The sequence below is a fragment of the Rhea pennata genome, chromosome 1, assembly GCF_028389875.1.
Source record: "Rhea pennata isolate bPtePen1 chromosome 1, bPtePen1.pri, whole genome shotgun sequence".
Classification (NCBI taxonomy): Eukaryota; Metazoa; Chordata; class Aves; order Rheiformes; family Rheidae; genus Rhea; species Rhea pennata.
Genome location: NC_084663.1, coordinates 84,164,891 through 84,182,764, shown reverse-complemented (window position 1 = coordinate 84,182,764; position 17,874 = coordinate 84,164,891). Strand labels below are relative to the sequence as shown.

Below are 17,874 nucleotides of genomic sequence, written 5' to 3'. Positions count from 1 at the left end.
CTGCTGCTGCTGACTGAAGCAGTGCACCTAAATAATGTGAATTGTGCATGTGGCGATATTATTTAAGTCCCGAAAGCACAGTACATGTGTTATTACAGCTGAGCAGGATTAATTAGTTCAAAAACAGCACTGTATTGATACAGTTACATTGTCACTGATTCTGCAGCAAACTTCGTCAGTGCTACCTCTGTATCTCATGCTACAAATCTACCTGTGAATAAGGGATCTACTGCTCACAGTGGAACTATGTGCATCTTTAGACTTGGCCCTGGGCCTTCAGTAGTAACCCTGACTGAACTTCATTTAGCAATCCAAAGATGATTTATTTTATCTTTAATTCTTTTCTCCTAATTATGAAAACCTTATCTGCATTTTCCTTTCTTTGTTCATTAGGTAGCTTATCTTGGTCACTTCTGTCAAAGCATTTCTTCTATCGGTACCTCATATTCTTAGGAGCCTCTCTTTCCAGCCTGTTACCTTTATTCATTTTTTTTTCCTATTGGTATTCAGGATTTCATTTAATTTGCTGGTGAGGGACTTGATACACTTCAAAAATGGTTTCTCTTTGAGATTTTGTTGTTCAGTATGATAGTTAAACTCCAGCTAAAATTCATGGATAAGAGCATGAGGAGGAGGAGATTTTTTTCAGTTGTATGTTTATATATAAATGGCTTTAAAGCGAATTGTACAATCCCATTAGTTTTCAGTAGTTCTCTATTTTTTTTTCCTTTCAGCTTATGCTATGGAAATAAAAGACAAAAGAATTAATCATCTAAAATACTAGTCATTCACTTCATCAGCATCAGATAGAACTTTTTCTTGATCACTGTTTTCAATATTCACAGAAATACAGGGCTGAAACTAACTATAAAGAAAACATCATTTTGTATAGCCAATTGCTGTGGGACCAAATCATGTCTTTCAAAGATGTATTTGGAAACCTTCGTTTTGGAGCCAGAAATGGCCCACTGGTCTTCTTAAAAATCTGCTTTTAAATTTATTTATTGTGGTGTCTTGTTAATCAGCGTGGGATCTTAACTCATATCTTTTTAAAAATTCTTATCCTCGACTATGTATGCATTCATTTTAACACTAGATGGCAGTTGAAACACTTTGGTTCTATTGGAAAACTCAAAGTAGGAGAACAACTTTCATTTTTCATTGCAGGAGGAAAAGAGATTTGTTAACTGCCAAAAAGATGATGTTTATGTTAATTTTATTTTCTTCTCTCAGTACTTTTAAAAACATCTAGCTTCTAACGTACCCTTCTATGTGTTTTTATAGCACTGTCTTGCAATCAGACTGATAGGAGTCATGGAAGGACAATAGCTTTCTATTTTAGTAACAATGAAGATATGTTGCTTGTACTTTCTATATGATTAGATACATGATTTGAACTATCTTGTTTAAGAAACAAGAGATAGTAAGCACCGAGATTAAATTCAGAATATATGTATACAATAAGTGAAGTCTACAAAGTGGCAGCACTGTAACTTGACTTTCTGTCAGACATGGATGGGAATATATTAAAGATCTGTGCTGTTCATTTTGTTTATTTTGTAGCGCTTCTGAATTATTTTGTCATTTTTGTTGGATTGTAATTTTAAATTTAATTCCAAAATCTGTTTCCCTACTGTATGCTTTGTTTCAAAGTAATAATCGTTTTCCCAAGCTAAACTTCAAAATGGCAGCTTGAGTACTTGCAGGTGCATTATTTTACCTTCTCAGTAATTAGAGAGCAAAACCCACTAGGAAGCCTTTAAAAAGAAAAGTTCAAAACAGTTAAAACAGCTCACATAAATATTGCCGCAGCATTTTTTTTATTGTCTTAAACCTGAAACTGGAAATATTACGTATTCTTTTAAGAAAGTGTGATGGTATCCGTAGTGAAACATGGTACAGTTTGTAAGTTGTTTCAAATTGTATATTTTCAGTGGTGTGGTACGCATCTCTCCTTCTGGCTATAAGATAAGAACCTATTATAGCTTGGCTAGTGAGTTGGATGATCATGCATCTTTAGAGTTTTTTTTTTTTTTCCCCTCTCTTCCTCTTTTGAATCCTTTAGACTTACTGGGGGTGCTGAACTCCTTTTTGTAATTTGATGGGCAAAACTTTTTGATTATGTACCTGTGAGTGGTATAGTGGTATTTTTTTTATAGATTTAAAAATATTTGGGATAATATGTAACTGATTGAGAATATTTCTACCAAAGATTTGGGTAGAGTTTTCCTGGCATTGTTTCCACGGATAAAATATAATCCAAGTAGTTTTTAAAAATATCATTTAAATAAGATACTTCTCCCAAGATGCTCGTTGATTTATTCAAAGATTTACAATTGTTTATGCGTCTCTGTTAGTAAAGGGTATAGGAAAAAAGAAGTGATTAAACCCATAAGTTGACCATAAACTCCTGCCATAATACCTCTTCTTACTCTAGTGGCAGCACTATGTTCAGGACAGTAATCTGATTCTACATCATTATGAGAGTTTTTCATTATGTCATGTTAGATACATATAATTCATTAATATAAAGAGTTGCTTTCCATTTGGGGGATGCAAAGTTTAGTTCAGAAAATTCCCAGGTATGTTGATGCTGTCTATACAGAGACTTGATTTGCAGGGCCCATCATTTGCCAGCAACTGGAAGTTAGATTGAAAGTGAGAGTATAATTGGCATCGAGAATTTGGAATATTACCAACACTGTACAACTTATATTTTTGAAGAGAGACACCAAGGAAATTTGACCTTCTGGTTCCATGTTAATTTAAAATTTACTGGACTATTGGCTTATTTTTGTGGGTACCAATCTGATAAATCATGGTATTTGCAAGAGTTTTATTTATGAGCCATATTTCAGGTGAGGCAGACAGGGGAAACAATCCTATCGAGTCCCAAACATTATTAGATAAGTGATGACAAATCCAGCAATTACAATATTTAGGTTTACTGCTAAATTTTGGTGCACTTGTAATAAGGGATGTTTCTTGGGTCAATTATTATTGATGTGCCTACAGTTACCTACAGACTAATACAATACTATTTCATGATTAAAATTTAGGTTTCCAGGAAGAGACTAATAAATACTACAGAAAAAGGGATTTTCTTGGAGAATTTCTCAATTCCAATAGTTTTCCAGTTATTCCCATGGATTAGTATTATTCATTCTTCAGGGTGTTGTAATATAATGATTTTTATAAGTTGGCATAGGACTGATAAGGTAAAACTAAATACAGAGTCCTGAAATGGTTATGATTCTTAAAAGAATAAGGTAGCAAGAAGTCCAGGTGGAAACTAAAGTCTACTTGAGGGGCTGTGTATGGTATTTGTGTCCACATTTGTTCAAAATTCTTAGGGTTGTTCAGCTGTCCTGTGGCAGTGATGTTTGCATTGTGTCTGCAGGTGCCACAGTCTTTTGCACAGAAAAGTATGGATCCAGCTGGGCAGGCCCTTGCACTATACTGCAGTGTGGGTATTTAGCAGCACCTGATGCGGTCCTTTCCAGCACAGTCAAAGTGTGTGTTTTTGCTGGTACACCTTAATGTAGACCCAGTCCCCTGGTTTCAAGGAGTGACAGACTTCAGTTGCAGGTTCAGGTAAGGCTCCTTTCACCTGTGTGTGGAAAGACCTTATACATCTCATTAATGCCTGACAATATTTTAGAAGTGTGTCATCTGTCAATGGCAAGTTTGTCTGTGTGGGAGTTAAGGATGCTGTGTGAAGCAGCCGCATAGGGCTGCTCGCTAAGATCTCATGAGGTGATAGCCCATGTTTTATACTCACTGTACTTCTTAGATACATTAACGTAAGAAGTAATGCATCTGGCTATTTCAGGCCAGTCTCTGTACAAATCTTTGCCAATTTGGTTTTCAAATTGGAGTTTTTCCTTTCTACAGCCCCATTGGATTGGGGGTGATGAGCACAATGAAACTCATTTTGTTTGTACAGTTGCACAAATTTTCTGCATTACTTATCTGGTAAAATGGGTCCCTCTAATCAGTTCTCTTGGTAACTTTCGTTTGGAACAGTTGTAGCATCTGCATTTCTATAAGCGTAGACCTCAACCGATACTGAGAACATTCCTAAAATGACAAAGACATTCAAAATTGATTCATTTTTGTTTTTGATAGTACTCAAATTATTATGGTTTTGCAGATACTCATTAACATTAAGACAAGAGCAATGTGCTCTTCTGGCCATGAAGGCCAATGGTATCCCTGGGTGCATTACAAAGAGTGTTGCCAGCAGATCAAGGGAGGTGATCCTGCCCTCTATTCAGTCCTAGTGAGGCCTCATCTCGAGTACTGTGTCCAGTTCTGGGCTCCCCGGGACAAGAGAGGCATGGAGCTACTGGAGAGAGTCCAGCTATTTTAGTCATTACATTTAAGGACGAAATTAGCTGTATGTAGAGAATAGACCTGCAGGAACGACAATGCTGTTATGACAACGTTATAGGGCAAATTATATTTGAATTTTATTGCCTTATCAGCCACCCCTCTTTCAGTGTGGCTTTTGTAAAAGCAATCATTTTCTAGGAGGCACACTTTACATTTTAATATAAAAATTTGATATTTAAAGATCCTAGTAGACAATCTATTATTTTGCCCCTGCTCTACTTTCCCGTTCAGAATATGAGTGATAGGAGGACTTGCCGCTTAGTAGCTTGCTTCGTTTTTCATGTGGTTAAGCAATGTCCTGGCAGCAGTTATGTTGTAGCTCAACATGTGCTTTAACTCACTTTTCTCAAGAGAAAAGTTCATACAGACTTTTTTATAATTTGATATTCCAATTCAGCTTCCTCTAATGATGGTGTATGTGAGAGTTTGAAGGAAGCAGTCCTTCAAGAAAATACAAACTTTTGAGGTTTTTGACATAGAAAATTGTTCTCTTCTGCCTGAAATCTTTCCTCTATCGCTCTAAGGAAAAATTGAGAATCTCTCCATACTACACTTCAGTCTGTCTGAGTGGGATGGAGATGGCTGAGCAAAAAACTGTGTTTCCACTGTTGCAGTGTGATGTGATTGTGTGTGAGGAAGTAATAGGAGTGAAATATGCAGACTTTCCTCTGTAATCCTGCCCTCTCTGGAAGATCGGGAGTTGAGAAACAGTTTCCCAGTGGAAGAGCTTTGCAGCAGCAGAGTTTCTTCCTACGTAATATGAGTTGGACTGATATTGGTAACAGTACCACTGCCTTGGTTTGGCTGGTGATCAGAATAGCTTGAATTCCACTAGTAAGTTAGTTAATTCTGTGAGGAACTAACGTAATGGTCTCTTCCTCTCTAAGAGTGTCAGACTCCTGTGAACAAACATGGAAGAACCTCCTCTGTCTTGCTCGGTTTCTTTTAGTTTTCTGATAAAGAAGCATCTGTACAGCCTTTAGCTTTCTTTTCACAGACAATAAATCCTGTTACACTGCCAAGTGACATAATATTGTATTTCAATTTTATAGAGGCTTTTTAGAGGAGGAGGGAGCAATATACAATAGGTTCATTTGTGCATGGTAATGTTATTCTCTAAAAATGAAGCAAAATCTACAAGCATTTTATTTTGGTCAGTTTTGGATTATGATTAGTTACCATTTCCCATGACCAAGCCTGTCATCATAATTTGTATGCTGGGTCATACAATGATTGTAAGTCAAACCAAAAAAAAAAAAAAAAAAAAAAAATCACCCAGACAGATATGAATGTGTTTGAAGGAAGATTTTTTTTTTTTTTTTTTTTTTTTTTTTAGGGGCTCAAGTCATAAAGTGCGGGAACTTTTCACAAACAAACTCAAGTTATGGTTGCTTAGTACATTTCCTATTCTTAACAGTGTGGGTAATCAGTAGTGAAAGCAGTGTTATCTGAACCACTTAGATATTACCTGCTTCTCAGTGACATACAATGCCATGGATCAGCACTTCTGCATTATGTCCCCAATGGCTGCTCTCTTCTATACAAAACTACGCCTTACAATATATGCATTTACTTGCTTAATGTCTGACCTGGATGTCTTCATACTTGTAGGAAATACTTTTGACTTTAAGAAATAGCTGGGATTTTTTTTCTTTTTTGAACTGTAGGTAATGCAGACAAAAGGGAAGTAGTGGGAAATGCTTTGAATGAGAAGAAAATAATTTAATTTTTTTTTTTTTTTTTTTTTTTGTAGAGAAAATTATTTTCAGTGATTTCAGAAAAGATTGTTGTAAGCTTTAAGTGTGGAAGCTTTTGAAGATATTTCTGAGGTAGGAGATTTGACACTTGGAGGTAGCACTTGTCTGTGTGTGTGTGTGTGTGTATATTTAACTGAATGTTTAAGCTCTATTTAAATTGAAAGGAGATGTCATGTTCTCAGGTGTTTCTTATGCATAAACCAAGAGCTGTATAGACAGGTGTGATTATGGAGATGAGTAGTGTGATTTATTTGCTAATATTTGCTTTAGTAATTTCATAAATTTGTGATGATTGTGTTGGTTCAAAATGGATTAGAAACTGGAAGTAACTACAGCAAAACTTGAAGTTCTTTCCAAAATATATGCTCCAAATGAACCAAAGGTCATGATCATCAGAGAGGAATTGCTAGGTGAAATTCTGTGCTCTGTGTTTCTTAGGAGGTCAGGTGAGATGATCAGAATATCTATGTGGAAAAGGTTTTGCTAAATCTATAAGACTTAGGCTTTTTGAATAGCAAGGTTAGGTTTATTGAAATGCAGCTGAAGTCTGTAGGTGCATTTTTTGTTTTTATGATATAGATCCTTTTCTGACAAGTGAAGTGCTGATAAAAGGATGATTTATAATTCAGTCATCCATTATCTCTAACCCATCCTTTTGCGGAATTTGGGAAAGGATTGGGAGAGATGAGAAATAGTGGCCTCATGTCCAAATTAATTTATATTGTGTTGAGCTCCTTGTAGGCATGAACAAATCAAATCAAGATCTTTGAGAACACCCTTTGGTAGTTTCTTTTCATTTGTTCTCCAAGGCCACATTTGTCAGCAGGGCTTAGTCTCTCAATAGTCTATGAAGCAATTTGGATCTTAAATGGTTAAAATCAGAAACAGGAATTTTAAAGATTATCAAGGCAGATCCATGGAGCATGAGACTTACGTGCTCCAGTGGTACCATGCCACCTAATAAATCCTTGATCATTCCTTGCCAGCTTCAGAGCCTGAATGGTATCATATCATGTAGGCCACAGGAGTCTAATCTTGAGGCAACAAGTTAACACATCATTGTGGCAAGATGTGACTGGGAGATCAATGAGGAGCAGAAACAAAATAATTCTATTGGCTATAGACTTTAACTGGCACCTGTTCCTGACAGATTCCTAGTTTGGTTTTCCTTAGGCACCCAAAGTAACTTGGTTCTAATAGCTCTCCTGCAGAATTCATAGAATCATAGAATCAGTAAGGTTGGAAGGGAGCTCTGGAGATCATCTAGTCCAACCTCCCCATTCAGCAGAGTCACCTACAGCATGTTAGACAGGGTTGCATCCAGGCAGGCCTTGAAGATCTCCAGAGAAGGAGACTCCGCAACCTCTCTGGGAAACCTGGTCCAGTGCTCTGTCACGTTCAGGCTAAGCTTTCTGTGGTTCAATTTCTGCCCACTGCCTCTTGTCCTGTCACACGGGACAACTGAAAAGAGTTTGTCCCTGTCCCCCTGACACCCTCCCTTCAGGTACTTGTACACATTGATAAGATCCCCCTAAGTCTTCTCTTCCCCAGGCTAAACAGGCCCAGCTCTCACAACCGTTCCTCATATGGCAGGTGCTCCCGCCGTCTAATCATCTTTGTAGCCCTACGCAGGACTCTCTCCAGTAGCTCCATGTCTCTCTTGTCCTGGGGAGCCCAGAACTGGACACAGTACTCGAGATGAGGCCTCCCCAGGGCTGAGTAGAGGGGCAGGATCACCTCCCTCAACCTGCTGGCAACACTCTTCCTAACGCACCCCAGGAGACCATTGGCCTTCTTGGCCACACGGGCACATTGCTGGCTCATGGTCAACTTGTCATCCACCAACACTCCCAGATCTTTCTCCACAGAGCTGCTCTCCAGAAGGTCAACCCCCAGCCTGTACTGGTGCATGGGGTTATTCTTCCCTAGGTGCAGGACCCTGCACTTGCCCTTGTTGAACCTCAGGAGGATCCTCTCCGCCCAGCTCTCCAGTCTGTCCAGAAATTGGTTGATTTCAAAATGTCTGAGGAACTAGAAGTTTATAAGGAGTCTAGCTAATGGTGTGGTAGGGATATAATACTGGCATAGTACACTTTTATACTATATACTATGTAAATTATAACTGGTCTGGAATTTAGCATTTCAGAAACATTGGAAGAAACAATTTTTTTTTCTTTTTTTCCTTTTTTTTTTTTTAAAAAAAAACAGATTAACACCCTTACAGTGTTCCAGTAAAAACTAAAAGAAACTACGGAAACTGAGCAGTACTCATGTTTAGGCAGAGTCTCTTACAAGTTTTATATACTTGTTTTTTTCTTTTCCTTTCTAGCTCTACATAGAAATTATGAGCCTCTGCAAAATAGCCATTAAAGGAGGAGTGAGGAGCAAAAAAGAAATGTTGGGGTGGGGAGAAAAAAAAGAAATGTCAGTTAATTTATAGAACAGGTGGTGTTTTGTGGGAGTTTTCATTTTTTCCCCCTTTTCTGTAAAAATTGCTTTTAGAATAAAGATGTGGAACACACAAGGTTGCTGGGAATTTCTATAAATCTATATAATCTGTGTAATATCTGAGGCTATTAAAAAATCAGCTCTTCTGCATTTCCACGCTTACTAAAAAAAAATTCTGCTTTATTTATTGTACCTAAAAGTAGGCTGAATGAATGATTGATTCAAGGTTCTATAAATACTTGAAAGTTCAAATTATTCTCAGGCTCATGGCTGACTCAGCCTTTGCTAGAAAAACTTAAGAGGGTTTGTGAAATTAAGTCCAGTGTTGACTCTTTCTTCTCTCATTTAAATTGTTTAGTCATATTAATTTGGCTCTGCAGCACTTCATAATTGGTGTCTTTCTGTAAACTTCCATACATCACAAGTATTCAAATTGGCCCAAGCAAGATTCTCATGGGCAATTTGCCAGGAACCCAAAGGTTTCACCTAAATTGCGTGTTGTTGCAGATGATCTCATTCTCAGCTGTTCTTATCTTTTATTTGACTTTTGCTTACAGTATTCTCTCTGTACTGGAATAACTTTTTGCTGGCACAAGACAAGTAGCAATATGTGTTGACATATGGTTTGTATAAGTTGCAGCTTTGTAGCAAACTTACAGGAAGGTGCAGATCAGAAATACTGAAAGTGATGGAAAAATCTTACTGCAAGATTTTTGAAATAAGTCTTATAAAGATAGTACCAGCTCACAGAACACAAAATGGCATTTGTGGTTTCAGCTATAATTCTGAAATAGACTGAAAATTTCTGCTCACTCAGAAGTACAGTGCATCTCCTAGCATGCTAATTCTAATGCCCTATGACATATAGTCTCATCAATTTGTACCTCAGGCTCAGTATGAGGCAGCAGGTATTTGAGATACAGGTAGGAAGCCATGGACAAGAAACCTGTTTTATCTGGCCAGTAGTTTAGACACTTTATATTACTTTTCAACACATCTTTGAGAGAGATTTTTTCATGTGAAACTTTGCTTTAAAAATGGAAAGGCTACTTATCAGTGCTACTTATTTTCAAAATATCAATCAGTCCTACCTGATGTGATAAAGCATTAAAGAATTCTTTTTCTTTCTTGATGGGCTCAATGGAGTTGGTTTTTTTATGCTTAAATGCACAGAGAATACTTTAAAACAATGATTTCTGGAATCAGGAGAAGTGGAAACATACTTGAAAAAGCATATCTGAACTTGTATTGTTGGAGAACTGCATGAGGCCTTTAGGAGAAACTGTGACATTTTCAATACAATCATTCACAGTATAGGAATTCCTCAGTCTGGAAACAGTCACTTTCAATTGATATGTTTATTGAAAGCAAAACTTTCCTCTTAACAAAAAGGCATGTTCTTGACAGCACAGTGATTTGAGCTTTTAATGGGGAAGAAATTCCTTATTTAACTTTTAAGTGGGGTTTTTCTGTTTTAGTATGGAGTGCCTGGTTATCAAGAGTAAAGAGAACATAGAGAAATAACTGTTTGTGTTAACACTTTTTTCTACTTTGCAGTGACCTCTGAGGTGTATGCAAACTGACCATGTTGCATGCCTTGTGTTGTTCCTGTTCTTTCCTCTCTCCCCTGCTTGCTGGGCATGTGTCTTTTGCCATTAGTTGCGTTAGTTTACTGAGCTGCACTATCATGATTTATATGGCTTTAAACCCTCTGTCATTGCGACATTAGAAGGGAAGAGTACAGAATTCCTCATGTGCTTCAAATCAAATACCTAGTTTATTTAGCAATCTCTTGTTCAGCTAGGCAAACACTAAGAGCTTGAGAACAATAGTAATTAAACATCAAAGATACATTGTGAAAGAAAAAAAGACTTGTGGAAGGCTTGACATTTTGTTTTGTATATTGTATGGTATGAAAAGCAGGGAAAAACGGGGAAAATCCATTAACTATGTTTCTTTATTATAGATTCAAACTGGATGTGTGCGTTGTTTTAAAGTGACTGCTACTAATGTGTGCTTTTCAGGACTAACGGTCGTATAGGCATCTGCATGTGAAATGTTAAACCTACAGCCATTATGCTTTGTAGGCTTCCCAAAAGATAAGAGAATGCCCACTCTTGCTACTTAAATTTGGTTAATTTCCAAACATTTCCGTAACATTTCCTCCCTCCACTGGGCCGTCTGACTTATTCCTCTTATGTTTCCTATCTGTTGATCGCCAGGATCCTTTCTAATTGCCATAGCTTCAGCAGGGAGCACCTCTGACTGGAGGCTGTGTCAGCTCACGATTAGCATAACATAAGTGCTAAAGCTATATTTTTTCCCTTGAATTTATTCCAAAGCTAAATGTAGAATTTGTTAGGAAGTGGCCTTTGCCTTGCATTATAATATTCATGCAAGAAAAGGAGATTGTTGTGTGTCAGAAGGGCAGTAGTAGCTTGTCTAAGGAAGATAGGAAGTTTATGAAAGACACGGGTTTCTACCTCTCCCCCCCCACCCCTTCCTGCTTAGGTTTAACAAAAGAGGGAGGGAAGTGCTAAGCAGGTAAATACCCCTCCAAGTCACAGAATACAAGCTTAGTTGCTTTAGAGAGCAAATCCAAGCACCATGACCAGTCTATGGGAAGAAGAGACCTCTGGACAAGTTAAATTAAGTTAGCCTGTTATAAAATTGATTCATAGTTTTACTCAGTTTACCTGCCCAATAGCTTTAGACTGCTCAAATAGCTGAAAAGTCACCAGCAGTCTTTAATCAGGTATTTTGCACAGTCAGTCCTTCTAGAAAGTACGTAGTGTTTACTTTCTGTAGTACATTTAGGTAACAGAGATTTCTTTAATACTCTTCTGTAGAAAGTCAACACATTTCTGAGTTTTGTTCCTACTGAATCATATAGAAATTTTCCCATAATGGGAATGTTTGCTACAAACTAGCAGGTTATACCAAACCTCCTAGTACCTTCTAGTACTTACTTAGCTCTAGAGGAAAGCTGTCTTGTTAATGCTTTCTCTATAGTAAAGACCACTTACCAATTTAATCTGATAATTCAAAAATACAGTTATCATGCAGTTTATATGATTAATTCCCATTTCAGGTTGCTCTTGAGACTTTTTGTCTTGCACATCCCCTAGAGAATTCCTTTCTGGTAGGTATTAGAGAAGCAGAGCCTTCCTGTATAGATGATCCAGAAGGAAAACTTTATTACTACTGCCTACTGTGTTGCATGGATGGATGCATGGGCCTGCTAAAAGCTAGATTAACATGGGAAGGTCAGAAATTAGGATGACTGTTGGTTTTGCTTTAAATGGAAGATGTCATCTTTCCTTTTTCATTCAAGGTTTTGTGTAGCTGCAGGGAAAGAGGATAGGACCATAACAGAATTGCAAAGCAGAAGAGTTTCTCTTAAGTTAGATTTTTTTCTTTTTAAAGGTAGTGGACTGTCTTTTGAAAACTCAATAAATAGAGTTTTGAATTTGGATGATTGCCTCTTTTTTCCATTCTCTAAGTACCTGTCAGACTCTAATTTGCTGCAATAATTCATGAAGAAAAAACTTTTACAAAATATGATAACATGCCACTTACTGGCTTACTTCTCTGTTGAACTGCCTATAAAGTATTAATGGCAATTACCTTTAATAACTTCAGTTAATATTTGTTTTATATTATCCCATGAAGAATCAGGTGGATTTGAAGATGGACCAGTGAGCTAATAGATAATTTTTAGCACCTACACATCTCTGGGTAAAGAATCTCTTGGGATATGTCTTAATTCTGTTGAGTGGTGATATGAAAAGGCCTTGTTTTTGCTGGAAGGATTTATTTTCTGCCCACTGGATCTGCTGATTGGCAGATAGCTTGCACAGTGCTGTTTGCTTTGCTAGTGATTTTGTTTAGCATGATTCTGCACTAACTGGGCGCCAGCAGTGTGGTCAGATGCTTTCTTAATGATAATTTGAAAATCATTAAAGTTATTTCTAATCACTGTCACATCTGGATTGGGGAAAGAAGGTGGTTGAGTGTTAGCAGTATTTGCTGTGGGTGGCAGAGGTGATGATATTACAGATGTTATGTCACTCACAGTATTTTATTTGGATTGTCTTCACAGTTTGATTGCACACTTATTATTCTTCATCATTTGAAAATGAGTCAGATTCCTGAAAATAATGAAATTACAAAAAATCCCTCAGTGTAAAGTATATTTGCTTTCTTGAATGCTGGAAGTTCACATTTTCAAGCATTTCTCTTCATTGTATAGGACTAGAAATACACATTTTGCTTAGACTTCTAAGCAACAGCTTGATCCTATCAGCTAGCACTTTAAGAAAATTCCCAGATTCTGTAAGATTCACTATAAAGTTTAGGGACAGGGAGGCCTCTATACAAGGAATGGAATGACCTTCTGTTAGCGGTAGCAAGAGTAAGAAAGGCAGTAAGTTTTAAAACAGAGTTAAGTTCATGAGGGAGTGTGTTTAAGGGAATCAGCCATGAAAGGAGGGACCTGAATGCAGTGACTCAGGCTGCACTTTCTATCCAGCATTTTCCTAAAAGCACTGACTGAACAGTTTGATTTCATACTAAATGCAGTGTGCTTTTCTACATGTTTAGTCACAGTAGTCTATTTCTTTGATGCAGATATATCTGGCAGCATTATTTTGACTAAAGGCATGGCAAGACAGGGTAAGTAAAGAAACTCTAAAACAGATAAACAACGGTGAAGGATGTGTGGCTGATAAAAGAAGCGGGAGGATTCTCATTATTATATTATAAAGAGCAACGTGAGAGAAAATTCAAAACCAGAATTTCTCAGAAGATACGAGATTGGAAGGAAAGGAGCTTCTCTATGGTAGCAGAACCTGAGGTTCTATTTTGTTCTAGTGTAAAACAAAGAGGTTGTACAGACTGGAAAATACTTGATTTGGTGGGATGTCTGTAAGTTACTTTGGTGTGACTGTGCCAGCCAAGTGAATTATGCTTGAGGAACTGATGTGGAAGAAGCAGGAGCTTTAAAATTCAGGAACAGTAACTACTCAGTAGCTGGAAACCAAATCAGGAAGCTGAAGAGTTAAAAGAAATAGTATAATGTTGCAAATACACTAAGGATGTACAATAGTAGCCATATAGTAGCTTAGTATTGTAGCTTATTTATTATTCCGTAAAACTTTTTGCTAGTAGAAGTACATAAGTAAACTTCCTTTTCAAGTTGCAGTTTAAATCAGTTCTTTAAGTGGAAAGACATGCAAACAGATCTTTCTTTTTCTGATGTCGTATCACTCTAAGTATAAACTTCTAGATATATCTGTCAATTCTAGGAGGGACTTGAGGAAGGGAGTGTGGCTGTCTGGCAAAATTCAAGAGCAAACAAATGACACCAAACTTTCATTGGCCTATGGGCAGCGGTACATGCTAATATAGCATTTTATGGGCAATGTTTACTCTGTTCATCTGGTCAATAGAGCTCTTCAGAGCTTTAGTCTTGATTTTTAGCTGCATCATTTGCTGTGACTGTAAGCATTGTGAAATGCTCTTACCAGCAATGGCTGTGGCTTGCTTGCAGATGGTTGGTGTGCAGTAGGGTGGTTTTGCTCTGCCCAATGCTCTGGAGATTCCTGAGAAAACAGTGATCGTAGCTGTTTACACTGTGTGATGTGGTGTGGCTCTCTGCAGTCATAGCCACTTGGTATGAAGTACTGTGTCCAGTTCTGGTGTACTGTGTCCGGTTCTGGGCTCCCCAGGACAAGAGAGACATGGAACTGCTGGAGAGAGTCCAGCATAGGGCTACAAAGATAAGGCTGGAGCACCTGCCCTATGAGGAAAGGCTGCAAAAGTTGGGCCTATTTAGCCTGGAGAAGAGAAGACTGATTGGGGATCTTACCAGTGTGTGTAAATATCTTAGAAGAGGATGTCAAGAGGATGGGGCTGGACTCTTTTCAGTGGTGTCAAGTGACAGGACAAGAGGCAATGGGCATGAACTGAAATACAGGAAGTTCTGTCTGAACTTGAGGAAGAACTTCTTTCCTGTAGAGTGACCGAGCCCTGGACCAGGTTGCCCAGAGATGTTGTGGAGTCTCCTTCTCTGGAGATATTCAAAACCTGCCTGGATGCGATCTTGTCTAACATGCTCGGGGTGATCCTGCTTGAGCAGGAGGGATTGGAATAGATGATCTTCAGAGGTCCTTTCCAACCTCAACCATTCTGTTATTCTGCGATCCTCTGTGTGTGTAAACTATAGTCCACAGGGCATCTTGATCTTGTTTTAAAATACACAGAGCTGCATGAGATGCCATCATACACTCAATGTGAGACTGTCCTCATAAACGACAAATTAAAATGTTGACAGTAAGTGATCCAAGATACACTTGGTAAATGTATCTTCAAAATATTGGACTAAAACCAGGACCAAACCTGGGCTCAGCAGAGGTATAATAACTTAAGGAATAGCTTTAGAATTATAAAAGTAGAGAAAATCTATACTGAAAATAAGTGGTCTACAGCAGTCAATGCACAGGGATACTGTTGAGCTCCTGATTTAAACTGTACTATTCTTCTCTTATGCAAGTACTGCTTTCTGGCCAGAGGACTTCAATTTCTGTAATCACTATGCAGTTGCTTCTCTACCATATACTGAATGTATACATCTTCGTTTTCATTGGCTCACAACTTTCAACTATTTGTCTGCAAAATAGATGCTGCTTCAGCTTCTTGCTCACTACAGGTGGAATAGAAATCTGCTAAAATGTTCCTGATGAAGGCAGTGAAAATGTGATAGTCAAACAGATGAGAGGAGAAATCACTTTATGTTTTTTTTCCCCATATTTCCCTTTCCCCTCTTTTCTCTTTTTTTCCCTCAATCTTCCCTGTAGGCTAGCTGAGCTTTAGGTCCCAGACAGCTGAAGGACAAAGATTTGCTAGTGTGTAGGTCTGAAGATCCTGAGTGGGGTATAAACATGAGTTTTTACTATGCCCTTTCTGGATGTGGAATCATAGAGCACTGGTAGCATGAAGTGATCTTGTATAGCCCCTGTGAGTCCAGACTGTAGCTGCAAGGAGAACCTGTATGGCAATGTGCCATTATTTCTTACTTGGACAGTTAGACTACATTTGAAAACCACATTATACCACATTGGGAGACTTAATTTGAAGGTATATCTTCTACATGATAAAAGCTTCTTCACCAGTGACTATTTGGCTTGCTCGCTTTTTGTAATCTTATGTTTTCAGGAAAAAATGTAAATAAGACCCAGACTATTACTGTTTCTACCAAGAACTTTGTCAGTCCCTAAGTGCTAAACAGAAACTCCTTGATTTGAAAGTTTTGAAAGCAACGAATTCTTTTTTAGAAATTTTTTGTTTTTACTGAACAGGCTGAATTCCGTTTATTTTTCTGCTGTGGAGTATTGTTAAATATTCCATAACAGTCACCAGAATCAGAGTGATAAAGTGCATTCTGGGATGTGTATTATTTGTTGACCACATCTCCTTAAGATTGGAGTAATACCCCATCTCCGTATGAGGTAGGAGGTCAGTGGGACCAAGGTGAAGTGTTGCAGTAGTCCTCTTGTTTAATCCAGTTCCCAGAAATGACAAAAGACAATAGGCAATCTGATAGGTTTTATGTGCAGTGGTCTTACCCACCACAGGCCTGGCAGATTGCCAGCAAGGACCTTATTAGGGCAGAGTTTCTGAGAGTGCTTATAGTGGTCATGAATGTCAAATTTCTGATGCCTCTCTGAAATGATATGTAGTAACAGCTGTGCATTCCTATCCCACTGTAAAAAAGGGCTTACATTCATATGCAAGAGCATGCTTCTGATTGCCTTCCGAATCGTGGTCGACTGACTCTCACTTTGGCTGTTTAGAAAGTACCTATGGCATCAAAAATCTCCAGGATCAGAGAGTGAGGAGAGATGGAGAGAAGTCAGCAGTCTTCAGAGAGTTTGAGGTGATGAGGAGTGCATTGACTCTATATGGCGGCTATGACTCCATGGAAAGAGTTATGATCAGGGGGAGCTAGGGGAACTGGGAATTCTGTTCCTGGTTCTCTCATTTTGAGAGATGGTGCAGTAATTTTAGCACTCTCTGCCTTAATATTCCGATGTACTAGATGGAATACTGTTTGTAAAAATGTATTGAACCTGACAAAATGAAATTGGCTCTCATGAAGCTGATTACTAGGGATGATATGTTTCTATCTCAACTTTGTATAGCCAGTATGCAGAAAATGGATGACCACTTGAGACAAAGTACTAAAAGTTAGTAACTTCAAATTTTTTCCACTTTTGCTTCGTATACTACATCATCACCAATAATTGTTTAACGGCTTTTAAACAAACTTTTGCTCTTACAAATAAGATGCTCACTTTGCAGTGAGAAAAACAAGAATTTTTCTCCCTAAAACAAGCAGGCACTGAACAAAACCGTATTGTGTGAGCCAAAGGCTCATTTGGAGCCTTATTTCATGATCTCTAGACTGGAAAAAAAAAATCAAAATCAGCATCTTCATGTCTCACTGAACTTGTTCTTCAGTGAGTTAAGATTAGCTCTGTTTCCCACCCATTCATTGTATGGTCAGAAGCATATAACTGTCCAAGATGCAGAGCAACACAAAGAGTTGTTGTGTCTGTTCATGTGGCGTAAAAATGTATACAGGATAGGAGAACACAATCTGAAAATGTAATTAAAAAAATGATGTGATAAAAATGTGCATATGTTATTATAATTCTGTTTTTTTCAGAACAAAGAACAAGCATGGCTGCTGGAGTGGTTTATTTACATTGCTCTCCAGGAGTACCTGTTTTCCTTAGTCTATAAACGTGTATGAGAAAAATCATTTCAATTGAAAGTAAATGTAAAATCACAAAATAATTACCAATAATGTGTTTATAGATGGCCTCTTGTGAGCTTTCCTTCCTTGTTCTTTCTATGCATAGTCTAAATGTCATATAGTAAGTATGGTGTGCAAATAAGGGAGGAAGGAAAAAAATAATTGTTTTTTTTTTTGGGGGGGGGGAGAAGAAGGGCACTATTTTACTGTGTGAAGAAGGCCTGTAAAGAGCTTGGGTTATTTTGTTTTGTTTTGTTTTTTTCACTTAGGTTATTCATCCTTCTGTACTAGAAATGCAGATATCTACTACCTTCTTCCTCAGAATGCTTGAAGAATTAGATTGTGTTCAAAGTGACACAGTCTGCAGCGATAATTAGCTTGGGTTGTGAACCAAGCCTCTTAATGAAGAGCCCTCAGAGCAGTGGCCTTGCTCATCTTCTGATGCATTCTGATGGA

General features: G+C 37.9%; 1 protein-coding gene across 11 annotated transcripts in view; it reads left to right on the top strand.

The window, feature by feature from the left end:
* Positions 1–17,874, top strand: part of TSPAN9 (tetraspanin 9) — a 193,254-nt gene that overhangs the window by 28,227 nt on the left and 147,153 nt on the right. The window contains exon 4 of one of the 11 annotated variants that reach the window (XM_062593336.1): positions 13,230–13,274. The exons of the other annotated variants lie outside the window; for them this stretch is intronic. The gene's annotated coding sequence lies outside the window, so the exon portion shown is untranslated. The remainder of the gene's footprint in view (positions 1–13,229; positions 13,275–17,874) is intronic. 11 annotated transcript variants of the gene reach the window in all.